Here is a 27,660-nt window from a genome sequence, read left to right as displayed (position 1 = left end):
TTCATAGCCATGTAATTCATAACATTGCTTGGGATTAAGTGGTTTTCTTGACACATTCAGCTTTTGGAGTGACGATTTTAAAGCACCATAAGCCAAAACCAAAATTAAATGCTTTGAATTTACTATTCTTCCCACTATGCCACACTGTTCCTCTTAGGAAATAGCCTCACGAAACGTAGGCAGTTTATTGCTGATACGTCCCATCTGTTGTCCTCACAGTATGAATGTCATGTGTTTGTCAAGTTCACTGGGATTTCTCCCACACACTCACACTCTGTATTCTGGGAATTAGGCTGAGGAAAGTATCCTCTTCCTCATCAGCAACTGCTAGAGTCAGCTTCCTTTAGTAAACAATGTCAATGCAGTGAATGTTCTCAGTAAAGCCCTCTGGATGCGTTCTTTGCCTGTGTAGAGCCAAAGAAAAATAGCTGAAATGTGCAATCTCAGGATTTTTTCTGTCTTATATTATCAGTGCTTAGTTTCTTCCGTGGAGATCCTGTGTGGATGGCTACAAAACAGGATAAATTTTTTGTCTTAAAAAATGAGCTGATATTACATAATGGAAATTATATATTGGTTAGGATTTCAGCTCCTTTTCCCTTCTCCATGAGCTCCATTATACCAAATCAAACAAAATAAAAAGGAAACATTGAAGGAAAATATTTGAACAATGAAGGTCTGGGACACACACAAAACTGTCATTGAATTCACTTAATGTTGCTTTTAAACCACAACAGCTTTTTGATTACATCTTTCTGATTGCAGTCTTCTTTCCCTCTTCAGTGATGACCACAGGCTCCTGGTTCAGCCATGGGTGATGGAGCCAGTGGCTTAACAGGGTTCTCAAAGGACGAAAGGAGACACTCAAACCACGGGGTTGAAAAGACTCGGTGAGACAAAAAGCGAGCTCTGTTTCAAGTAGCTAAGAGGTGAATCACATTTGTAGAAAGCAAAGAGAACTGGAAGTAGGAATTGAAAAACTGGGACACAAAGCTAGAATTTAGGATGAATCGGATAAAGTGACCAGCTAGAATGCACCCTCATTTTTCTAGCTTTACTTTGCAGTACGTGCATTTACTGTAGGGCTTTTCGAAGAATGAACAAAGGAAAACTATTCTGCTTTCCTCATCTTCTCTGTAATTTCCTGCTAGTGCCCCCACCCTTAGCTACTACCTGCCCCCATACTAATCCAATCAGTAGACTGGCAAGGCTCATTCTTCATGCATTATTTAGAGCGCATGCTGGTGGTGTTAGAACTAGGTTAGGCAGCTGTGAAAACCTAGAGGTTCCCTTGCGATTCTGATTTGCCTTTTTCTGATTCAACTGTGTTGTTCCCTTGTGATATTCCCCAGAGTCCAAAGTGAAGGCTTGGGATGATTCCTGTATTTTTTTTTTTTAAGGTGAAAAATGTCCCTGTGATAGAGATGCAGGACCAACTGTTAAAGTATATGTGAGAGTCTGTTTTTAGGAGACAAAATGTATCCAAGATACATGTAAAAGTTGAAGAGAGAAGACAAAACAACAATGATGAAGGTGTGGAAGACAGAACAAAAGGATATTGAAGCCGGGAAAAATACGATGAAGCCCTTCAGGCTTTTATTCCCAAGATACTTGTGATAAGATCCCATAGAGCTGCTATACGGGTATTATAAATTTGGCTTTAAACACTTTAGGAGCCAAGCTAAAATGGGACCATATAATAAGTTATGTGACTGGGAGAGGGGTGGTTAGAACAGAAGTACTATTAGTCTTGAAATAGAGATTAGAGAAAAATCCATTCTCCCACCACCCTTATCACCCACTCACAACTCTCTCTGGGGACAACATGAAGACCACTGAGGCTGACTGCAGTGGCTTATGCCTACAATCCCAGCACTTTGGGAGGCTGAGGCAGGAGGATTGCTTGAATCCCATTCTGGACAACAGAGGCAAATTATCCAGGGGTGGTGGTGCATGCCTGTAGTCCCAGCTACTTGGAAGGCTGAGGCAGGAGGATCACTTGAGCCCAAGAGGGCTGTGGTCATGCCACTGCACTCCAACCTGGCTAACAGTGCAAGCCTGTCTCTAAAAGTAAAAATAAACAAAAAACAAAACACACACAAAAAAATACAGTGCAGTAGTCTTTCTAATCAAATTTTCTAATGTTCTTATAATGTAAGCACCTTCTCCAAAGGCTGGGACTGTAGGGATGCAAGGAAAAACAACAGCCTTGCCTTCAATAATTTTCTGATTTAATGAGAAGGGGGAGTATCTTATTATCTAATTGATGGAGGAGATTGAATGGATGGCTTTGGGTGCGCATTTCTGCAGCAGGGAGATTTTTCCACATTTGAAGTAGGGTGCACGTGATCGGTCTACAGTGCAGTTCTGCAGAGACCTACAGCCACTCCAGGACATGTCTTCTGGAAAACATGAAATGGCTAAGAGAGAAATGACCTGCGAAAGGGATCAAATGTGCCTCTGTTGGGGTTACAATAATTCATACTTATGAGAAAAGCGTGAAACCCATGAAACCAGATCGTGGTTCCTCAGTGAAGCATGGAGAAGAGCATTAACTCCCAGGGAACAGATCACAGGGAAAGGCGGAGTGAAAGGCTGATAGCCCACGTCCCAGGACTGGGGAGAGCAGCTGCATCACAGAAAAACACCAGAAGCTTGCCTGGGAGATGCTGCCCTACTGCAGAAGACACATTCCTTCAGCATGAACAGCAGCAGCAACTTGCTGGGGTAAAGGAGAGAGGAAAACCAAAATAAAGGAATTAATTCCACCACAACTTTCTCGAGTGAGTAGCATCATATTTGTTTCTTCCATGGCAAAGTGCTTTTCAAATTAGCCACCACACACCTGGTTAATTTTTATTTATTTTATTTTATTTTTTTGAGACAGAGTCTCGCTCTGTCACCCAGGCTGGAGTGCAGTGGCCCACTCTCACCTCGCTGCAACCTCCGCTTCCTAGATTCAAGCAGTTCTCCTGTGTCAGCCTCCTGAGTAGCTGAGATTACAGATATGTGCCACCAGACTGAGCTATTTTTTTTTTTTTTTAAGAGACATAGTTTCATTCACCATATTGGCCAAGCTGGTCTTGAACTCCTGACCTCACGTAATCTGCCCACCTTGGCCTCTCAAAATGCTGGGATTACAGGCATGAGCCACTGCGCCTGGCCTTACCTGGCTAATTTTTAAAATGTTTTTAATAGAGACAAGGTCTCACTATATTTCCCAGGCTGGTCTCGAACTCCTGGCGTTAAGCGATCTTCCTGCCTTGGTCTCCTAAAGTGCTGGGATTACAGGCGTGAGCCACCATGCCCAGACTATTTTTTATTGTCATGTGTCTGGTTTTGCCCTAGATACCTGGGTTAGGTGAATACTGGTACAGATGAAAAGTATTAGTATGTTCTAGAAGCAGCTCTAGAATGCCCCAAAGTGGAAATAGTAGCCAGTTTCTGAGTATCAGTGTAAGTTGGGTATTTCCATCAGGGTAATGGAAACTTCACATTACAGACAGCCCCAGTTCCATCCTTGCCCCCTTCTGCCACCATCCTCAGACAGAACAAGTGGCAGCTAGGGACATCAGCATCCCATGTTGGCCCCCAGCAGGACAGAGTGGCTTCTTGTCCTGGCCTCAGTTTTTCTTAAGTGACTTTCTCTCAGTAACTTGCTATTCCCCCTGGAGACTGGCCAGGCTACATTCTACCCTGAGCCCTTTTTTCTTTTCTATTCTTTTCTTTTGTTTTCTTTTCTTTTCTTTCTTTCTTTTCTTTCTTTTCTTTCTTTCCTTTCTTTTCCTTTCCTTTCCTTTCCCTTCCTTCCTTCCTTTCTTTCTTTCTTTTTTCTCTTTCTTTCCCTTCCTTCCTTCCTTCCTTCCTTCCTTCCTTCCTTTCTTTCTTTTTTTCTTTCTTTCTTTCTTTCCCTTTCTTTCTTTCTTTCCTTCTTTTCTTCTTTCCTTCTTTCCTTCCTTCCTTCCTTCCTTCCTTCTTTCCTTCTCTCTCTCTCTCTCTCTCTCTCTCTCTTTTTTTTGATGGAATTTCTCACTGTTGCCCAGGCTGGAGTACAATGACACCGTCTCGGCTCACTGCAACCTCTGCCTCCTGGGTTCGAGCAATTCTCCTGCCTCAGCCTCCTGAGTAGCTGGGATTACAGGCATCTGCCACCATGCCTGGCTAATTTTTGTATTTTTAGTAGAGACAGGGTTTCACCATGTTGGCCAGGCTGGCCTCAAACTCCTGACCTCAAGTGATCCTCCCGCCTCAGCCTCCCAAAGTGCTGGGATTACAGGCATGAGCCACTGTGCCTGGCCAGGAGCACCACTTTCAAATACAAGCAACCCTGCTTTCTGTCCTCTTCCTCTTCCCCAGCTTTCCAGGGCTATTGCAATTCTATTGTAGCCAGATTCTCACTGGAATCTTCAGTCACCCCACTTTTGATGTACTGTTATGCATGCCGGATGCAGAAACATGACACCTGTTGGGTTGGGGCCGCCTGGCTACTGGCTCACCCCATCATGCTCGGTCGCATCGGTTTATTTTTATGGCTATCACAGCACTCAACATTGTTGGAAGTTATCAATTACCTTGTATGTTAATTCACTTACAAGTTTACTGTCTATTTTCTCCCTCTAGAATAGAAAGTCCACAAGACCAGTGACCTTGCTTATCTCGTTGACTTCTGTATTTTCAATGCTTTGAACAGTGTTTGGCACATATTAGGTATTCAATAAATTTTTTATTGTTGTGAATAGAGGATATAGTACATTCTGTTTTATTTTTTATTCACTTATTTATTTTTGAGACAAGATCTCACTCTGTCACCTAGACTGGAGTGCAGTGGCGCAATCATGGCTCACTTCGGCCTCCATCTCCTCGGCTCAGGTGATTCTCCCATCTCCCCGCCTGAGTTGCTGGGACGACAGTCTCACATCACCATGCCCGGCTATTTCTCATTTTTGTTTCTGTTTTGTAGAGACAGGGTCTTGCTATGTTTTCCAGGCTGGTCTCAAACTCCTGAGCTCATGCGATCCTCCCACCTCCGCCTTCCAAAGTGCTGGGATTACAGGTGTGAGCCACCACACCCTGCCAGGATATAGTACATTTTAAATCAGAGAACTTAAAGCAATACAACACTACTGAATGTTTCACTAGGGAAACTTTGAGTAGCCAAAGATCACCAGGAGCTGAACACTGAGTAAAGAGGCATGCAAAGGTATAAAAGGGAGCTGAGAGCAGTGGTTTTCAAACTGTGCCTCGGCTGACTATGAGGTGGTATCCCTGAGACCATTCCAGGGAGTTTGTAAGGTCAAAACTACTTTCATAATAATATTAGGATACTATTTGCCTTTTTCACTCTCTTTACATCTCCACGGATGGTGCAGAAGCAAAGACTGTACTTTTGGGGTAATTTCTGTAGTTCATTAATATAGTTTTCTGAGCATGTAGAGCATCAAAAAAAATAAAAATATACATATTTTACAAAGCAAAAAGGGGTAAAACTGCTGTCATTTTAGCATGGCACCAAATTATTACCACATACTTACAGTAAAATGAATGTCAGTTCCACTTAAGAATGTCCTTGACACATCAGTACAAATTAATTTCATTAAGCCCTGACCTTTATGTTCATATCCATGTAATATTCTGTGTGACCACAGGGGAAGGGCACAAAAGCACTTCTGCTGAACAGTGAAGTATGTTAGTTTTCTTGAGAAAAAAACACTTGGTAATTGAATTGTGAATTAACCTAACCATTTCTTTTTTCTTGGAACACTGTTTTTACTTTAAATTATGTAAGACAAACTATGGTTATTTTAGACTTAGATATTTCAAAAATTCTTTCTCAAAAATGAATAAAGTGAGATTGTCACCTCAAGTAAAATAACAAAGAGTATTTGTTGCCAAAGATAAAATCTGAACTCAAAAGAAAATAAGAACTATAGAAAACTTACGTCTATCACAGTGAGCTTGACAGTTTCCTTATAGAGACTATTCTCATGAGATTGGTGGTAATATTGTTAAAAAATGATTTTTGATGTTGTATAATAAAATTTGTTGAAATTGGAAGATCTATATAACTCAGTAAACCAATATCTTCCAAATGTTACAAAATCATACATAGATAAAATGTATTCAAAGTGCAAAATAAATCAGTGGAATTCCTGTAACAGAGGAAAAACTCCATTGTTAAAAGTTGCAGAAAACTCCATTGTTAAGGTTGCAGATTCAACACTGAAATTAACTTCTAAAAAACTAGTACTTACTGAACTTAGGTGTAGTATCATACCATAAGCACCAATACCTGGAAAAGCTGTTAAAATATTTCTCCCCTACATAGAGGCTGATTTTTCTTCACGAACTTCCACTAAAACAAGTTATTACAACAGGCTGAGTGTAGAAGCGGAGTTGGATATGAGAATCCAGCTGTTTTCTATTAAGCTAGACATTAAAGAGATCTGTAAACTATAAATGACATCACTATCCTCACTACCTTTTTGTTTTGTTTTGTAAAATACATTTTTCATCAACTGTGTTATTTATATTAACATGTAATATATTACATTTACTTTTATATGAATATTTAAGACTTCCTCAGTATTATTTTATTTATTTTATTTTGAGATTGAGTCTCACTCTGTCACCCAGGCTAGAGTGCGGTGGCACGATCTCAGCTCACTGCAACCTCACCTCCCAGATTCAAGCGATTCTCCTGCCTCAGCCTCCCAACTAGGTGGGATTACAAGCGTGCACCACCATGCCCAGCTAATTTTTTTATTTTTAGTAGAGATGGAGTTTCTCCATGTTGGCCAGGCTGGTCTTGAACTCCTGACCTCAAGTGATCTGCCCACCTCGGCTTCCCATAGTGCTGGGATTACAGGTGTGAGCTACCGTGCCCAACCCTGAGTATTATTTGTGAATATAGTAAATATCAATAACCCACACTTAAAAAGCCATTTGGAATCCTCAATTTTTAAGAAAGTAGGTGGGTACTGAGACCAAAATATCTGAGAACTTCAGATGTAGATTAGGCCTAAGAGAACTCGCCAGTGGCTCCACTGTATACGAGGTATTTTCTTCTCACTTTTCTCTTTGAGGCCCAAGTCCACAGAAATTAAACAAAATAGAAAAATTAAATGGGGCCTGCCCCGGTGGCTCATCCGTGTAATCCCAACACTTTGGGAGACCGAGACAGGTGGATCGTTCGACTCCAGGAGTTCAAGATCAGCCTGGGCAACATGGTGAAACCTCGTCTCTACAAAGAATACAAAAATTAGCTGTGTGTGGTGGCACACCTGTAGTCCCAGCTACTTGAGAGGCTAAGGTGGGAGGATCACCTGAGCCCAGGGAGGTTGAGACTCCTGTGAGTCAGGATTCTGCCACCGCATTCCAGCCAGGGTGACAGAAGGAGACCCTGTCTCAGGAAAAAAAAAAAATGTATATATATGTATGTATATATAAACACTTAAATATATATGTAATATTTACTATATAAAATTTTTATATAATTATACATAATACTATATATAATTTAATATATAAATATATATTAAATATATATTTAATATTTACTAAATATATATTTATTACTAAATGTGTATATATACATCTGAAAGAAATGGCTAATATTTCCTGGTGTGTCTTCGTGCCGTAGAACATTGACTCTCATTTTTGCCTCAGCACTATTCTGGAAGGCAATAGTTGATCAATCTCATTTTGGTAGAGGAAGGAAGAGGCTCAGAACAGTTAAGTAAGTTGCCCAAGGTTACAGAGCTAGTAAGTGGATAATAGCCCCATAGGTTTTCTCAGCATTTCCCATGAGACCAGGATGCATCTGATGATTATCGGAAATATTTAGGTCCAAAATACTTTTGCCTATAGTATAAGCACAATTGAGGTGAAATATGGCTTTGATTTGTTTGAATTATCCCCATAACTGCCTTGGTATGGCTACTTTCCTGGGCCGGGGAAGACAATGGAATCACAGAGGTCCCCAAATTTCCTGCAAAATTCTATAAACCAGCTGGGCCTATCTTTAAACTTCTTGGTATAAATCCTCTTCCAAAGGAAAAGGATGGTTGGAGTTATTTTTTTTCTTTTCCTTCTGTTTTTGTTCTGGCATTCTTTTGTGAGTATGGAACTGATTACTAAATAGGGTCAAACAGCTTGAGTCGGGCTTCCTGTGTGAATGTGAACAGTGCTGCTTTCTAGCCTTGCATTTGATATGTTATCTGTGGCGGCTGTGCCCGACGTTGAAGTTTCAGATGGCTTCCTTCAATTTCCTGTATTGTTATAATTGTGGCTGTGTGTGCACATGTGCACGTGTGGGCAGAGAAAGCAGTGAAGACAGAAGAGAGGATGTTTCTCTGTGTTTACTTGGATTTTGTGAAAGGTTTTTAGTTAGATATTGAGAGGACCACATGTTTCAATGGAAAGAGCCCTGGTTAGCAAAAAAGAAGGTCCTGTCTTTTCTGCCACTAATTGCCTGTGTGGTTTTGGCAAATATTTAATCCTCGGGCCCAATTCTGCTTCCTTATAAGGCCCCTTCCAGCTCTGAAATTTTGTAACTCTGGTTTCTACTCAGAGCTTCACTTTCCAACTCCCCACACTTGGCTGTTGTAAAACGTTTGTTTTTCCTCCTGATTTTACTTTCCATGCCTTTTTTGTTCTCCTCCACTTCTCATTACTATCCCATAGCCTTTTGGATTTAAGTTCTTCTAGAAAGGTTCCTCCTTTCTCAGCAATTATTTTTCAGCTTCCGTTGTCTCTGAAAAAGAATATTGTAAAAGGTCGACTTTATCTTGGAAAGAAGATCCAGAATGTGTTGGCTTCCTGTTTTGTTGGTGAGATGTCTAGAGCTTGGAGATTGGACTGTGGGTCAGGATTCCCCGCTAAGCCTTACATGAGATAGCTCAGAGCTGCTGGGCTGCCAGCCATTTCTCTCTCCCTGCTCTGTTTTTATTAAACTCAATTAACTTTAAATATGCAGGATAAGCCAGGCGCGGTGGCTCACGCCTGTAATCCCAGCACTTTGGGAGGCCAAGGCGGGTGGATCACGAGCTCAGGAGTTGGAGACTAGCCTGACCAACACGGTAAAACCCCGTCTCTACTAAAAATACAAAATTTAGCCGGATATGGTGGTGCGCGCCTGTAATCCCAGCCACTCAGGAGGCTGAGGCAGGAGAATCGATTGAACCCGGAGACGGAGGTTGTAGTGAGTTGAGATCCCGCCAGTGCACTCCAGCCTGGGTGACAGAGTGAGACTCCGTCTCTCTCTCTCTTTCTCTCTCTCTCTCTATGTGTATATATATAATAAAATATAAATATATATATGCAGGATAATGGCATATCTAATTCATCTGCTTTTATGGCCCAGGATGAACGTTTAAATGGAACCCGGAAATGAAACTTCTCATTTTTCATCAGCTTCTAGTCCCAAGCTGATGGCGCCCCCAGAGCCTCCACAAGTGGGTCTGGCGCCATCTGGTTGTGGGATGCGCTGATGCTTTGCTGCCTGATGGACAGAAAACATAGTGCTTAATGAAGAAAACCTGTTGACTGAAATACACGCAGAGACTTAAATAAAGGACTGGTGACATTTGCAGTACATGACTCAGTAGCCCAAAAGTTCAAATTTGTTATTACACATGCAAATTTGTGAAAGTTACAGAATCTTTGGGACCATGCAAAGTGAAGATTGATAGGTGTGTGCGTTTTAGGCATGAGGCATGTTCAGTTTTTAACTTTGTGGTGAGATGTTTGTTCTTAGTATGGAATCCAGATGTTGTCTGCTGGTAATTTATACTCCTGTGCAAAATGTGGGCAAATTGATTAATTTTTGTCAGTCTCATTTCATCTTGTTCTCATCTGTAAAAGATCATGTCTAAGGACCCTTACACGCTTTAAAAACTTTCAAGGAACCCCAAACATTGCAGTATTCTGATTTCCTCTAGTGATTGTATGTGCTTCACATCCACGCTTTCTTCCATCCTCCAAGAGTTTAATGTTAACAGGAGGTGTGGAAGTAATACTAAGAATTGTCATTTATTGGATGCTGCTATGTTTTTTATATTATCTTAGGTAGTTTAACATTTTAAAAATTCTGGCTTACAAAAGTCTGTAACATAAGTATCACTGTGCTCATTTTACAGATAAGGCATGTAAAGCTTACCGCACTCTGCTTTCCATGTTTACAAACTAAAAGATAAATGAGAAACAAGGAAGAAATATGCTAATTGTCTTTATAATTCAGCACAACACCATTTACAGTGCATTTACAGCTCAGTGCAATTTGCCACTTTGCAACAATACAAAATGTCAACTATCCAAGCCACATCATCGCTCTATCTTCACATACTGATAAAGCTGCTGCCATACCGCAATTGTAGGAAGAGGTTTAAAAATGCATTTTCCAGGGTGCCAGGGGGAAACAAATATTTGCCAAGACCAGAGCTGGTATTTCACAAATCTCTTTTCTGTGAGCTGAGGAGTGAGGAGAGGTGGAGTGACAAGCCGTCAAGTGTAATTTCCATGTCCCAGATGCTGATGCAAGGATGGCGAGTGGCAGAGGACTATTGGCAGGTGTCTCAGGCATGGCAGCACAGCAGCACTCCGTTTCTGTTGACCGGTTTGTTTGGGTCTTCCTTTTAAAAGTTGGGCATCCTTTTCCAAAGAGTGCTCTGTAAGGCGTTCATACATTTTATATGGAAAATAAAGCTTTTGAATGAAATATTATGAGAAACAAGTGGCTGAATACAGTTAAATGGGTTTCTTTGCTCTAGTATAGGATTTCTTGAAACCTTTCATGTGTCAATGTGTACTTTTAACATAATTTATAAATTAAATGTATTTTATTATATAAATTAAATACAGGTGATAGGGTTTGGCTGTGTCCCCACCCAAATCTCATCTTGAATTGTAGTTCTCATAATCCCCATGTGAGTCGGGAGGAACCTGGTGGGAGGAATTGAATCATGGGGGTGGTTAACCCTGTGCTATTCTCATGATAGTGAGTTCTCATGAGATCTGATGGTTTTATAAGGGGCTTTCCCCTTCTCTCAGCTTACATTCTTCTCCTTGCTGCTGCCATGTGAAGAAGGACATGTTTGCTTCCCCTTCCACCATAATTGTAAGTTTCCTGAGGCCTCCCCAGCCATACAGAACTGTGAGTCAATGAAACCTCTTTCCTTTATAAATTACTCAGTCTCAGGTATGTATTTATTAGTAGTGGGAGAATGGACTAATACAACAGGTCAAGGTTAAATAATTCAAATAACCCCAATAGCTGGGGAGCTGGGGATAAGGCAGAAAATGTAACTTTTCTCCCAGAGCTAGGAATCCTTCAACCTAACTACTTTAGCAGACTTGTGTGTAAATTTCCAAAAAATACCCTAGTAGCATCACCTCGCTTATGTGGCATAGTGCATTAAATCTGATGAATGTTGAAATAATGCTCTGTAGACGTCAAACTGAAACCCTGGTCCACACTTACATAGGGCAACAATGAACCCAGTAGCAGCTTCTCTTTTGAGGAGGGCTTGTGCTCTCTAGGTGGTACACCCTCCTGCCGTTGCACCCTTAGGTCACCCACCTTGCTCCTCGAGACATCAGGGTTTGTTTCCAATGGCTGAAATGAATGATCAAACCCACACTGACTCAATATCCAGACAGATTTTCCTATGTCATAGGTATTAGTCATCAACATTTTAGGGCATAAATTATGTTTCAGAAGTCTATTGAGAATTCCTAGGCTGCTAAACACTTGGGAAAATCCCAGACCGTGATGCATTGCATCTTACCATTTGCTTTGTTTTGTTTTTTTGTTTTTTGAGATGGAGTCTCACTCTGTCGCCCAGGCTGGAGTGCAGTGGTGTGATCTTGGCTCACTGCAACCTCTGCCTCCTGGGTTCAAACAATCCTCCTGTCCCAGCCTCCCGAGCAGTGCCCACCATCATACCCGGCTAATTTTTAGTAGAGATGGGATTTCACCATCTTGGCCAGGCTTATCTTGAACTCCTGACCTTGTGATCCACCCGCCTCAGCCTCCCAAAGTGCTGGGATTGCAGGCATGAGCCACTGCGCCCAGCCACATCTTACCATTTTAATAGCAACATCATTACTTTGTGCCTGGAACTTTACATGCAGGAACTTGATGAATCCTCCCAGCAGCCCTATAAAGGTAGAGGCATGTAACATCTTTGGTGTATAGAAGATGAATGAGTCAGAGAGTAGTTAAGCAACTTTCATCCCTACACAACTTCCAGAATCTCTTAGTGACTCCTACTGTTTTCCCTAGTTAGCCTTTGATTCTCTCCATGAGATCTGCTCTCAGAACTTCAGCTGATCCTGATGCAGCCTTGCTGACCTATGGAATTTCCCCTCCTTTTCCAGTGCTTACCTCTCATTAGGACCCATGGGTCATTCCTCTGAGCTTGACACACTGGGCCAAGAGTCTGTGTCAAACTCTGTTAGAAGTTTCTATACTAAGATATAAAGAGAAAGAAGCAAAAAGCAAACTTTTATGTACACTCTGACTTCAGTTATGAGAAATGCATGGAAAAGAAGGCTGGAAGGAAACACGGTGATGACATTGCATTAGAGTTGTAGGACAATGGATGTTTTTCTTCTATTTTCTTAGTTTTATGAAATATGGTATATCAGTTATTAAATGAGAGAGGTTTACCTTCTTACTAATTTAAATATTTCTTTCCAAAAACTGAAATACATCTATCAACTCAGATGGTTACCAGGCAATATCACAAAATATGCAATTTTTTTTTTTTTTTTGAGATGGAGTCTTGATCTGTTGCCCAGGCTGGAGTGCAGTGGTGCGATCTCGACTCATTGCAAGCTCCATCTCCAGGGTTCATGCCATTCTCCTGCCTCAGCCTCCCGAGTAGCTGGGACTACAGGTGCGTGCCACCACACCTGGCTAATTTTTTGTATTTTTAGTAGAGATGGGGTTTCACTGTCTTGGCCAGGATGATCTCAATCTCCTGACCTTGTGATCTGCCCATCTCAGCCTCCCAAAGTGCTGGGATTACAGGCATGAGCCACCGTGCCTGGCCAATATGCAATATTCTTTAAAATAGTTACCATTTATCAATTGCTTAATAATTGTATCTTACATATGTAATCTTGAACCCCTGTAAGAACTGACCAAAGCAGCTATTATTATTATTATTGTTATTATTTTTGAGATGGAGTCTCACTCTGTCACCTAGGCTGGAGTGCAATGGCACGATCTTGGTTCATGGCAACTTCTGCCTCCTGGGTTCAAGTGATTCTTTTGCCTCAGCCTCCTGAGTAGCTGGGACTACAGGTGCAAACCATCACATCTGGCTAATTTTTGTATTTTTAGTAGAGACAGGTTTCACCATATTGGCCAGGCTGGTCTGGAACTCCTGACCTTGTGCTCTGCCCTCCTCAGCCTCCCGAAGTGCTGGGATTACAGGCATGAGCCATTGCGCCCGGCCCAAAGCAGCTATTATTATACAATTTTTGAAGCTGAGGAAAGCAAGGCCTAGAGAAGGGCAGTGATTTTTTTTTTTTCAAGAACACATTGCTGAATTTACATGCCCAGGCTCATGTTACTTCAAAGTGATCATCATCACCTAATCATTCACCTGGTAGAAACTTATTATTTCCATTTTCAGGGTACTCAGAAATTTTGTTACTGTATCAAGATCACAGGAAGAGTGTTTGAGACATCACCAGAATCTACAGCCTCTGATGGTGCTCCTGGGTTCAGCTTCTAGCATTACAGGTGTGCTAGCTTGTCTCCAAGATGGCACCCATGAGCCCTAAATTCCTGGATTGATGCTCTTGCCTAGTCCTCTATTGTGTCATATCAGGGCTGTTCTGAGTAACCAATAGAATACAGCAGAGGTGATGGCATGTCACAAAGTTAGGTCATAAAGGCATCATGGCTTCCATGTTGCTGGCTTCCTCTTGGATCACTTCCACTGGAGGAAACCAACTGTGTGTTGTGAGATTTAAGCCATCCAGGGCGAGATCTACATGGTAATGAACGGAGGCCACCAGCCGACAACCATGCCGGTGAGGGATTTTTAGAGGCAGACCCTCCAGCCCCAATCAGGCCTTCAGATTACTGCATCCCACATTGACTACAACATTGTGAAATGACACTGAGTCAGACTCATCCAGCAAAACCACTGAACTCCTGACCCACAGACACTGAGATAAATGTTGGTTTAAATCACAGAGTTTTGGGGGTAATTAGTCACACAGTGATAGATAATTGATAGACATTGCAGATAACTTGTCTCTTTAGTCCGCAAGACTTTAGACAGAGAGGAAGTCTACTTGAAGATCTATTATTAAAGAACTACACCTGGTCAGGCACAGTGGCTTATGCCTGTAATCCCAACATTTTGATAGGCCAAGGCAGGATGATTGCTTGAGCCCAAAAGTTTGAGAACAGCCTGGGAAACATGGTGAAACCCCATCACCACAAGAAACTTTTAAACAATTAGCCAGTCATTGTGGTGTGTGCCTGTCATCCCAGCTACTTGGGACGCTGAAGCAGGAGGATTACTTGAGTCCAGGGATCAAGGTTAAAAGTGAGCTGAGATTGCACCACTGCACTGCAGACTGGGCAACAGAGTGAGACTCTGTCTCAATTTAAAAAAAAAAAAAAAAGAACTACACCTGAGAAGACTTCTCTGTATTGAGATCTGATTTAAATAATTACATCCTGGACCTCAAACCTGGACATCCTGTACAAGTTTGAGACTTTTGGGAGGAGTTGAGAGGAATGAGAGTATTTTACATGTGAGAGAAATAGAAATAATTTGTGGCCAGATGGTGGACTGTGATGATTTAAAATACATCCAGATTATTTAATATTCCTTTCAAAAGATGGAACATAATTCCCCTACACCTGAACGTGGGCCAGTCTTAGTGACTTGTTTGTAGTGAATAGAATGTAGAAGTGATTGTGTGTGATGTCAGAGACTAGGTCATAAAAGTGATGGTGTTTTCCGGCTTGCTCTTACTCTTGGATGATCTGCTCTGGGGAGAGTTGTGAGTAGACCTCCACCCACAGTCATGTGAGTGAGCCTCTTGAAGAGTGGATCTTCCAGGCCCAGTCAAGCCTTCAGGTGACTGCAGCCCCAGCCAACATCTTGGGAGACCCTGAGTCAGAACCCCTGCTAAGTCACTTCCAGATCCCTAAGCTTCAGAAACTGTGAAGAAAAAAAAATGTATGTGGTTTTAAGCCCTAAGTTTGGGGCGTAATTTATTATGTAGCAATAGATAATATGTGTGATATGGCTTAACTGTGTCCCCACCCAAATCTCACCTTGAATGGTCGCTCCCATAATTCCTTCATGTTGTGGGAGGGACCCGGTGGGAGATAGTTGAATCATAGGGTGGTTTCCCCCGAAATATTCTCATGGTAGTGAATCAGTCTCACAATATCTGATGGTTTTATCAGGGGAAACCCCTTTTTGCTTGGTTCTCATTCTCTTCTCTTGTTTGCTGCCATGTGAGACGTGCCTTTCACCTTCCACCATGATTGTGAGGCCTCCCCAGCCATGTAGAACTGTGAATCCATTAAACCTCTTTTTTTTTTTTTTTTTTTGGCAAATGGTCATGTCTTGGATATGCTTTTATCAGCAGCATGAAAATGGACTAATACAATATTTTCATATTTGGATGAGAAAAAAGATTTTGGATAAATCGAAGCAAACTCTTTTCATCCTAAGGTAACAGAAACAGAGTAATTTGCCTCTATTCTTGCTCCTATTTTGTCCAATATAAGCCCAGAAATGCCTTTTGTCTTTATTGTCTAATTTTTTTATTGTAGACATGTATTCAATCACTATATTTAGTTTAGAGAACTTTGCTGTAAACAGAACATTCAAAATTTTTTAAAATATATATTTTCTGAATAGCTACTTTATGATGTACACTGGGCATCCAGAGGCTATAAAGATGAATGAGGTGCAGTTCTTGTCTTCATGGAATTTAACCTACTCATGGACTATTAAATAATTTAAAAACAACAATATATATTAAAGTACCAAATGACATATATCCATATATTCTAAATTGTCTATTACCCTTTTACTCCTGTCTTTTCAACTTAGCCCTTGCAACTGAAGTCTTTCCTAAATTTTAAGTACGTTTTATTTTTAAAAATCTTTTAGAGACGGAGTCTCACTCTGTCACCCAAACTGATCTGGAACTCTTTGCCTCAAGCAATCCTCCAGCCTCAGCCTTTCAAAGTCCTGGGATTACAGGTGTGAGCCACCACACCCAGCCAATTCATTTATTTAAAGCTGAATATACCACCAGGTGTGGCGGTGTATGCCTATAGTCCCAGCTAATCCAGCTACTCAGAAGGCTGTGGCAGGAGAATCCCTTGAGCCTAGGAGTTCTGGACTGCATTACAGACTGGAAGACAGAGCAAGACCCCATCTCTTAAATATATATGTATTTATATTTTTTATATTTATATATACTTACATATTTATATATATTTATATATAATACAAAGTTAAAAACTCACATATCAAAGTGTGTACTCCTGAATTCACACAGTGACACACCCATGTATCCACAATTAGATTTGGGAGCAGAACATTACCCAGCCCATATCCTGAGGAGCTGTTATTTTGCCTTCCATCGCCATACAAAAATTTTGCCAGTTTTTGAAATTTGTGAATGGAATGATATATGTGATTTTTGGTTTGGCTTCTTTCACTTAAGTTACGCTTGTGAGATTTACTTTTGCTGTTCAGGGTAGCAGTAAATTCCCATAGCTCTATTACATTAAATTATATGAATACACTTATATAAATACACTTGTCCATTCTACTCTTGATGGATAATTCGATGATTTCCAGATTTGGGCTATAATGAAAAGTACTGCTAAGAACATACGCGTACATATCTTTTGGTATCATCGAACTCTTTGTATGTGGTCTACACTGGCAGTGGAATTGCTGGGTCGTAGTGCACTGTCTTAGATCGGACTTTTAGCTCAGCTCTGTCTCCCTCTCTGTGTCCTTGCTGTCTGGCTTTTCAGTATCTCCCATTAGTGGAGTTTCAAGTTTTTCCACATCTTTTTCCACATCTGCAACAACATTTGATATTATAACTCTTTTTTTCATTTGAGATGTTCTTGAGTGTTTTATTATTTATTTTTTACCTAGGTTTTCTCCTGTGCTTGATAAGTCTGAAGGAATTAGAGAGACAGAGACTGTGTAAAATATAAACTGCTCCTGAGTCTGAAATAGGATGCATTAGAAGATGTAACAACTTGTTTGACAGACCCTTGTTCTCCCTGAACAACCAGATTTGTCCGAATTCCCACCTGGTTACTAAGTCGTTAGTTACCAGTTGTTTGTTGTTGACTAGTTAGTACCAACTCAGCATTGGTCGGTTCTGTATGGATGTATACGTATATATATAAGATATATATTTAAATATATATAAGGATGTATATTTAAACGTGCTGATGGCTGGGTATGATAGCTCACACCTGTAATCCCAGCACATTGGGAGGCCAAGTTGGGAGGATCGCTTGAAGCCAGGAGTTTGAAACCAGCCTGGGCGACATAGTGAGACCTCCTATCTACAAACAAGCAAAATAGCTTGGTGTATTGGCACACACATGTAGTCCCAGCTACTCAGGAGGCTGAGGCAGGAGGATCGCTTGAGCCCGGGAGATCGAGGTTACAGTGAGCTATGATTGCATCATTGCACTCCAGCCTGGACAGCAAGACCCTGTCTGTGAAAATAATAATAATAATATAATAATAATAATAATAATAGTAATAATAATAATAATAAATTGTCCTGGGCAGATGAGGACTTTGATTCAGCATCCAGCTTTCATTCTCCAGAAGAGGGCAGCCTCGTTCCACGTTTTGTCTGTAGGCCTCCCTGCAGACACCTCCTCCCTCCTCTATTTGTTAAAGGGCAGGCTTTATTTGTTAAGCCCATTACAGCCTCCTGGGCAGCCAGGTGGGAACTTGGGAGGTATTTTTTCTCTTTGTTCTTTCTGGCTCTCTAACCAGATTCTAGTTAATTCCACCTGAGGTCTGGACGTGTCCTAGTTTCATTTCTAAACCTGCTGTCCCAGCTCCCCACTGTGTCTCCCAACCTCCTGCTGCAGACCCCTCAAATCTCAGACCCTCCTCTCCCCTCCCTCACCTTCTCTCTTTTCCAGAGGATTTTTCCAAAGCACGTGCTCAAAAACGTTCCAAGGCTCTCTAGCATTTGAAGAAATAAATACGTGTGATTAGGTTAAAGTCTAAATCCCCCGGTGGCATTCTTGGCCCACTAAGAATCAAACTGCAATCCACTTCTCCACTTTCCTCTACTTGTACTCCCCTCAAAAAACCCACATTTCCATGGAGTAAGCAGAACTAGGGTTTGAACAACTCTAGGTCCAAGTCCAAATGCAAAGCTCAATGTCTTTACTTTCCATCCATAAGACCGTGGCAAGAAACTTAACCTCTATGAACCCTGGTTTTCATATCACTAGATGGGGCTCAGTGGTACCTACCCCTCATGGTTGGTGTAACAAATAAATGATGCTACGAATGTAAGAGTTCCTGGCATAAAGTGACCACATGATAAATGGTACTATCATTGTCATCATCATCATCATCAATTTACTTAATTTACTCTGAGCTTCACTTCTTCTCTGCCATTGTCCAAATTCCCTGCTCTCCTGCCCTACTGAGATTTCATCTTGTGAGGTCCAGCCTTGTGTCACCTCCTTTATGATAACCCTCTTCCTCCCCCAGCGTCCCAGCGTTCACTGCTACTTCTGAGCACCCTCATTCAGAGTCAGGTAAAAATTCATTCACCCAAGTTTACCGGGCACCCCCAACAGCGCCAGCACTATGCAGGTACCACAGTGAAAGAGGCAGACAAATCCCTGCCATGGTGACAGGTATACTCTCGCAGAGAAATGTGCTTAAATAAATACATAAATAAATATGTGTGATGAATTTCAAAAGGAAATTCACATAACTCCGGGACCACAGAGCAGGAAAATAACTTAGTGTCTCTTCTGTATCAGGGGCAGGGGCCTCAAAGGCTTACCTCGGAAAGGCACGTCGAAGCTGAGATGGAAGCGTGATTAAGTCAGGCCAACTGAGGAGTGGAACGACATTCTAGAAAGAGAGAACTGTGCCCCCTTCTCTGTCCTGCCAATTTTAAATTCTCCAAGATTAGACACTGAACTTTTTTCCCATAAAATCTCCAGCAGAGCCTGGAAAGGCCCTTGCCTATAGGAATTCTTCAGAAATTGATGAACAAAAAAATGCAAAGAAATGGCAGTTTTTAAAATTGAAGTCTTCAAAATGATAGGGAAACAAGCTCTTTCTGTTCCTGTGTTTTCTGTCCCTTTCTCGGGGTGGTTACATATTTTGAGTCCCAAGATGATACGGTAGTGAAAAACTCTAGTTCTTCACAGACCACCTCTTTTGAGGGCCGAGAGCTCACAAGATGGCATGGGTGAGGGTTGCTTCAGGACAGCTTCTTACCCCCGAAGCAGGAGAGTTCTACCTGTGTGGGGTGTGCAGGTCACTTTATCCATCACACCGAAGTTCCTTCCTTAGCCAAAGAAAGGAGTATAGGGTTGAGTTAGACACCCTAACAATCAACGTCTCCTGGAGTCATCTTATTTCCTGGAACTTTGGGGCTCAACTACGTTTCTTTTAATGAGAAGCTTTTAGATGCCTCTGGGGTGGGGACAGTGCTCTCCCATGGAGGAAGAACCAGGCCTCTGGAAGTGGCCCCCCTATGCAATTTGAAGGTGGCAGCTCCACTCACTCTATGCCAGGCATGGACACAGGAATCGTCGCCAAGCTTCCCAGGCAGGCAGGCCAGGGCGCAGGCTCAGCGCTACATCCGGGGCTATTCCAAGTCAGGTTTCTTCCACTCCTGGGCAGCATCTTGGGGTCTCAAGTTCACTGCTGTGAACAGCTGCTGGCGAGTGGGGCTGTTCCCACCCTCCCCTCAATGCAGAGTCTCCCTGGGTAAACCCTTTGAGGGCCCTGGCCTCTCAAAGATGGGTAGGGTTCACTTCAAAGTGGCTGCAGAGTTCTCTTCTGCAGCAAGAGAGCTCTAACAGAGGCCTGCCTACCCTGATTTTTCAGGGGTGGAGTGTTGGGAAGGAAGGGATATCTCTATCTCAACTTACCACTCCCTTCATTTTCAGTTATTGTGAGCTGTTTCATTGCAAGAGAAAGAAAAACTTGTAACTGATGGTCAAATATCATTCACTGGTGGTTTTCGTTTTTACACTTGGACGATTAACCCCGAGGACCAAGTCCACATGATTAGTTTTCATCAGTATTCAAACAAACATCTAGCAAATAAATAAAAATGTATTCTTCACACCTGAGGTCTCAGAGAAGGTGGAGAGAGGGCACTTGGTCCTAAGGGCCTGAGAGGAGAGGTTATCTCCTAAGAGGAGACTTACGATGCAGGAAGTCAATGAAGCTGGGACATTACCCTCTATTGCCAGCTGATCCCAGGAGCTGAGCTCCATCAGCCAGGGCAGGGACTCTTCCTCCTCACAATGCTGAAGGCAGGCAGGGAGTCAGTGGTGGGCGGGAGAGCTCCCCTGTTGCTCATTTAGAGTAGGTCCTTTAAAATGGCAAATGATTGTTTATTTCTGGAGGTCAGGGCAGGGGGTGACATGAAGGATAAAAATACTGTGGTCCCTTGATATCCATGGGGAGTCGGTTCCAGGACACCCTCGGATACCAAATCCGTGGATGCTCAAGTCCCTGACATAGAAATGATGCATAGCATTTGCATATTACTGACACACATCCTCCCTTAGACATTAAATCATCTTCAGGTTCCTTATAATACATCACACAGTGTAAGTAGTTGGTATACTCTATTGTTTAAGGAATAATAACAAGAGAAAATATCTGTACATGTTAGCACAGACGCAATCTCCTTTCTTCAAATATTGCTTGAATCTACAGAGGTGGAACCCAGGGATCTGGAGGGATGACTGTGCTAGGTAGAAAAGTGACTGGAGCTGGAATGGCCTTAGTCAACTATCCCCCTTAACAAAAAATTGGTGGAGACATAAGAGAAAACTTGTGGCTGATGCAGAATGGTTTTTAACTCCTAAATTGTAAAGGTGTAAAACGAGTAGTGCTGTAAAATACCCTAAATGCAAAGGGCTGTAGATGGTGAAAGGGGAGAAGATCAACATGGAGCTGTGGGATCAGGGGCATTTCTTTGAAGATGGGACCTGAGTGGGCTGCAGTGTGACAAAGATCTGGATGGATGCATAGGACAGCTCCCTGGAGGAATGCAAACGCAGGGGTGTGTGGAGAAATGCAGAAAGAAGCATATGGATCTGGTTCTTGGCTTTGGAAGTCACTCCTTCTCGGAGTCAGTGGCTCCCAAGGTTTCTGGTATCCCAAGCATCTGCTGCTTTTCCTTGCACACACATGCACTTGCATGGGGATTATCTTCTGTGCCCTGCATCCGGGATGAGGTGGGGAGTGAAGTGTACTGACGTTGACAGTTTCCTTCTGATTTCACCCATTGAGAAAACTGTAAAACCCACTATACATCTGTTAAATATATAATTTTAAAGCTGGATATATGCTTAGATATTTCAAAAATAGAAAAGGAGCACAAAGATGGAAGAAGGGATGGCTTCTAAAGACAATAACTAGCAATGTTTTTAAACTGGGAGGTTTCTGGCAGAGTACAAAGCACAGGACTGAGGTCTCACTAATTCTTGCAAAAGGTCAGCACAGAGTGTATTTTATTTGTCATGATTTTTATCTTTCAAGCAGCCACCTGAGGGCCAAGCTGATGCTTGGGGAGATGGAGTAGCTTCTTCCATCACAGGTGAGGAGCCGTCAAGCTGTGCCATGGCAGGGCACCATCTGCTGCAAGATTGCATCCCCTCTGAGTGGCATGAGAGCCACAGTAGGGCCAGCACAAATCCTCCCTCGCTTCACACCCCCATGCTGGTAATGAGCTGACAAGCTGCAGATGGAGCAGGTCAGGAAAGAGAACAAACTTGCCTATCTCCCAAGCAACATACAAAAATGACATCCTTTCTAGATTAGTGCATGCATCCACTTTTGGATAGTCTAATACATCTTTATTAATCTCAAAATGTCTTTTTGGTCAATTACATTCTTTTAATAACCATTAAAGATAATCTATTATTAAATGGTTAATTTTGCTTCCCTTAGATAAAGATGACAGAATTCAAATACGAACTTGCCCCATTCGGTTGAAGTGTAGTGAGAGCTGACTGTGTGAACTGAATAATGCTTGTCCTGTACAGAATGGAGAAGAAAAGCAAAGTTTTGTTCACCTGGGAGCCCATTTTTTAAAAATGCATTGATACCTAACTTAAATAATTGAATACATATCATAAACATACAAATTACACCATTTAAAATATACTTACTACCAAAAGATCCTGAACATATTTGGTTAATGCAAATAAAATTTCTTCACATTATTATAAGAGTCAAAATATTTGAAATCAATTTGTGCTTTTAAAACTATTGCTAGCTTCCCCTGGGAAAAGCCAAAATAACTGTATATTATAGAAAAAAGTTTTTGCACTTTTGACCCAAATACACATATCAACACAAGAAGAGGCACAATAACATCTAATAATTGTTTTAAATTTCCCTGAAACAGACAAACAAATGAAACCTAGTTATTCAATGAAATACATTTCTATGGTAATTGCTAATTTGATGTTTTCACACGTGCACAAAAGAACCACTTTTTCTTGGTCACTAACGACAGCAAACCCTAGATGTCTAGGAATATATATATATGTGTCATATATATATTTACATACATACATATTTAAGAGAGCATATGAAGAAAATAGGACAGTTTGCACATACATATTCAAAGCCCCTCAGAAATTCCACTTAGGTCCACATTAGTGAGCCTTAGTGTATTGCCAGTGTTCTGTGTAAATAACCAGGGAAGTAAAACAAACTTTAGTAGTGGAGTCCCTCCTTGTACTTTAATAGAAAATCTAGTTAGAAGTGGTATGATTAGCTCATAAGAGGTCAGGAGTTCAAGACCAGCCTGGCCAATATGTTGAAAGCTCGTCTTAACAAAAAATACAAAAATTAGCCAGGAGTAGTGGCATGTTCCTGTAATCCCAGCTATTTGGGAGGCTGAGGCACGAGAATTGCTTGAACCTGGGAGGCAGAGGTTGCAGTGAGCTGAGATTGTACTACCGTACTCCAGCCTGGGTGACAGACACACGGTCTCAAAGAAAAAAGAAAAAAGAAAGAAAAGAGAAAAATGCTTATCACTTAACCAAATTCTTGCTAAGGGAATGTAATATAACTGTACCTTCTTCAGGGAATTCAACTCAGGGTACACTGGCTTAACTGCAGTGACTCACTCGTTTTTCAATGCGGAGGTAATATTCATAGAAAAATCAATATTCCATGTGGAGAAAATGTATTTTTCCTGTGGATGAATTAATGATTAATTGGGTTGGAGTAAACTTTACTCTCTGCAGCTCTAGTATTTATTTGTCAAATGAAGATCCAATTTGGCAATCAGCTCTTACAAATGGTCCGTCAGATTGGTCATATAGATTATTCTATAGCTCCAATCCCTCCCAGCTAAAGTCATTGATTATCTGTATATACTCAATTGGGGAAGACCCGCATCACGAGAGGACAGAGAATGTGATGTAACAGAAACGATTCACACCGCTGTTAATGTGTCATAGACTGTGGGATCCCTGGGGAATTCAAAATAGGACAATTCAGCTAGAATTTTCTCTTTGATCAACTCTCTTCAGTTTCTGATTGTGCTCTCATGCTCAGCCCTTTCTATTTGCATTACAATTTCAACCCTTGGTTGGTGAGAGTTCTTTTTAAATGTTTGCACTTCAGTTTTGTAGATAACTGAGGTTACAGATATGGAGTTTATACTGTCAAAACAATCATCAAATAATCAAAATAATCATAATTTTGAGTTAAGATTGGAACAAGAGAAGTTAAGCATTATGGTTGTTTGAGCGTCTGTTAATGCTTCTCTGATTCCCTTCCACTTCCGTGGTTTTCCCATCTGCTGGAAGGGTGTATAATAACACCTCATATGCCTCTTGATGGAATGAAGCCTGTATCGTGCATTTTTCTTTGGAGAAAGATTACAATTATGGCATTTGAAATCCAAGTATATATCTAGGGAATGTGGGAATTATTTGTTATTATGTAATTTCTTATGAAAGCTTTGTCTAAAATAGCAGATTGCAGAACAGAAAAAATCGGGTGCAATTGCAGGAAATGAGACTGAAAAATAATTCAGAGTTAGTTTATGAAGGGCCTGAACGCCAGCCAAAGGAGTCTGCATTTATTCTGTATTTTTCTGAAATATATCCCACAGAACACTTGTGCTACCGGATGTTAATATGTCTAGGGCAAGCTAGATTAAGTCTAAGTTTTAGGGTAGTCCTTAAATATGCTCATATGCATCTTTGATTCTCTAAGGGAGCGTTGTTTTTTTTTCCTCAAACTAAACAATATAACTTGGTAATAGGCACACAGGGAATATGAAGAATGTTCCAGCTTGGCACCTTCAGGTAAGTTAAGTCCAATATTCTGGGTACCTTCAAGATGCCAGATAGTCATTACTTTGTATCATATGTATCCAGCACACAGCAGATTGTGTATCCAGCACACAGCAGGGCTTAGTAAACAAATGGAGTGAATGAAATATCTGAATAGTCCTCAGTTGCCTTACTTATAAAATGGGAAAACAATAATATAATTGTTGAAAGGTTGAAGAGTTGGAGAAACGTGGTCCCAGAATATTTTGCAAACAAGTACTATTTTTTAATTCAAATCAAATTAAAACAGATTTACAAATGAAAAAAATAAAAGGGAAAATACGTAAGAGACTACTATTGAATTACTGTCTAGCTGTGTAATCTTTGCTTAACTTTTCCAAAGCTCATTTGTAAAGGAGATAATCACACTTACGTTGAAAGGCTCTAATACTCTGCCAAGCACATGAGCCGGGCCCAGGGGTGGGAGTATATGGTGTTGTGGTTAAGAGCAGAAGCTAGGAGCCAGACCTGAGTTTGAATCCCAGCTCTGCCTCTGACTAAATGTGTGATACCTACTATGTGTGTAACCTTAAGCAATTTAATTTCTTTCTGCCTCAGTTTTCCTCATCTGCAAAATGGGAACAATAAGTGTACTTATCTCAGAGGGCTGTGGTGAGGACTGCATATAAACTAATGAATGTTGTATATTAAGAAAAGTTCACAGCTATTCTTATTTCAGATTTTCTATGTAATCAGAAAGAGATGCTGAGGCCTGCCCTAATTTGTTCTTCTTAGACTGCAGCTGCTTGACTGGCAGTTGGTTCCCATTTCCTCCTTCCTCCCAAAGTGGGTGCTCACAGCTCACATTTAACCTGTGCCCTCCCCCACCAAGTCCAACTCCTGAGTTAGACCTTCTGTTCTCCTCCAACCCCTATATAAGTACATATATATGTATTAATTTAATTTAAAAATTCACCAGTGCTTTTTTTTTTTTATTTTTTTGGCCATTAATATTCAGGGGCATTCATGTTCCTAGCTGGTTTATATTTGGATTGTTTTTTCTCTGGATTACTCCAAATTTTTGCCTATTGAATTGATGGCCACTTAAAAGACAGAGGAATTCTTGGCATGTAGAATTTGGAAGGAAATAGAAAGGCAAACAAGAAATAAGGATGAGCACTATTCTGCATGGAAATCTGTGATGAGAAAAGAGAACCAAATCAAATTCCAAGATGTTTGTGTAGCTAATTTGTTATTTACTTTGATATGCTGGTGTCATATCATCACTATGCTGGCAATTGGAAACAATTTAAATAGGTGCTTGAATTATTCCCACTATAATATTATTTTGATTCCATCCTTTGTCCACGTTAATGCACTTTCCCCCAAATCCTTTGAAGATTCCGTGGAATTCCTCAAACAGACAGTGAGGTATCAGGAAGCCAACAAAGTTTTGTTTTGTTTTGTTTGAGGTGGAGTTTCACTCTTGTTGCCCAGGCTGGAGTGCAATGGCACAATCTCGGCTCACTGCAATCTCTGCCTCCCAGGTTCAAGAGATTCTCCTGCCTCAGCCTCCCAAGTAGCTGAGATCACAGGCATGCACCACCAACCCGGCTAATTTTTTGTATTTCATAAAGACGGGGTTTCACCATGTTGGTCAGGCTGGTCTCAAACTCCTGACCACAGTTGATCCACCCACCTCGGCCTCCTGAAGTGCTGGGATTACAGGCATGAGCCATTGTGCCCAATTGCCAACCAAGTTTTTAAGAATCCTCCAATAATCCCCCAAACTCTCCCTTCTATTTCAGATAGTGGGACTCTGTGCTCATGCCAGTAAGTAAAGAAGAAGGAATAAGAAAGACACTGTGTGATCTAGTGTTAATAAGGAAGTAAGTGATCAAATTACTCCAGCTAGATCGGTAGAATCTATTATCAAGCACGTTGAGGCCGACAGCATTCACAAATCAACTGTCTACGTTTATACTCACTGATGACTTGTGTTTCCGTTCGAGGACAAGTAAACTTTTTAAATGATCAAGACATTTACATTAGTTTGGCTCTTCAATGGCTTTTCTTAAAAAAAATCCAAAGGCAGAAGTTAAATTTAAAAGAGCTTTCCATGTGACTACCCCAAAGAGAGATTATCAATCACCAAGTTAAATATTTGTATGCAAAATAATATCTGGATGCATAGATTCTTACGTTCATCAGATGAAGAGTGAAAGACTTATTAGTCACCATGCTTTATTTACACCCCTGTCAAAATTACATGAAAATATTTCTCTCCAAAGAACCATTCTAGAGAACCCTTTCATACAAAGTGGTGTGTGTACATCTAAGAGGTCGCTCAGTTTAGCTCAAAGGCTAAAGAGTCTAATAAACTGAGTTCCACCACGTTGTAACTTTTAAGTGGTAGGTTACTACCAGAAAGAGACGACTTCAAGCACAGATTTCTAGCAGCAAGGCCAGGATTAAAAACCCATGTGACAACAGGGTTCAGAGAGAGGAACAATCCATTCCTAATTCAGAGGCCATCAAGCCGGGGTTTGTAAGAACATTTTTGACTCTGAGAACCTTCTCTTTTCACCAAGAAACTCTCTTACAGTCATGGTTTAACATCCTAAATTAAGAAATAGAAGAAACCAAATTAATTTTTAATTTATACTCCACGTTTTTGTGTTTTCAATCGTCCACTACTGCAAGATGTACACTGAACGGTACAAGTCATGCGCATCATTTTCATCAGACAACCTCATCTACCAAAATGGTGATAACACAATCTTATTTTGAAGACAAAAGAGAGTTATAAACATCAATCATTTTCAGATATGCTTTAAAAACGTTCAAAAGTAACATCATTATTTTAAGTTATAGCGCAATCATTAAAGGAAAAAAGAGCCCAAGAACAAATGAAATTCGTTATTATTTTAGTTACTTTTAGTGGAAAAAATAAAACAAGATTGGGATTTTCAGCCAGGATAAAGTAAAAAGACTCTTGTCAGATGTCCATTTTCTCATTAATGAACTACTTGAGACTGTACTCCTGGGTCAGCTTATTTCTGCTTCTCCTGTCTCTAGACCTGTCTTAATTGTATTTGTGTCTC

At 41.0% G+C, this 27,660-nt stretch overlaps 2 long non-coding RNA genes across 3 annotated transcripts; one reads left to right on the top strand and one right to left on the bottom strand.

Annotated features, from left to right (window-relative positions):
- Positions 1–311: 311 nt before the first annotated feature.
- LOC117092367 lies at positions 312–21,879 on the bottom strand. Its single transcript, XR_004440766.1, has 3 exons — positions 21,805–21,879; positions 19,440–19,446; positions 312–324 (listed from the first exon to the last, which is right to left on the bottom strand). It is a non-coding gene; the product is annotated as an uncharacterized LOC117092367 (long non-coding RNA).
- On the top strand, positions 15,079–27,361 carry LOC117092361. 2 transcript variants are annotated; one of them, XR_004440763.1, is made up of 4 exons: positions 15,079–15,107; positions 15,628–15,713; positions 21,801–22,011; positions 26,365–27,361. It is a non-coding gene; the product is annotated as an uncharacterized LOC117092361 (long non-coding RNA). The 2 variants fall into 2 exon arrangements; XR_004440765.1 differs by having other exon boundaries at positions 21,798–22,011.
- The last annotated feature ends 299 nt before the right edge of the window (positions 27,362–27,660 follow it).

Source organism: Trachypithecus francoisi, unplaced genomic scaffold (assembly GCF_009764315.1).
Source record: "Trachypithecus francoisi isolate TF-2019V2 unplaced genomic scaffold, Tfra_2.0 Contig01440, whole genome shotgun sequence".
Lineage (NCBI taxonomy): Eukaryota > Metazoa > Chordata > Mammalia > Primates > Cercopithecidae > Trachypithecus > Trachypithecus francoisi.
Note: the sequence above shows the minus strand (reverse complement) of the source record. Positions and strands in the feature narration are given on the sequence as shown.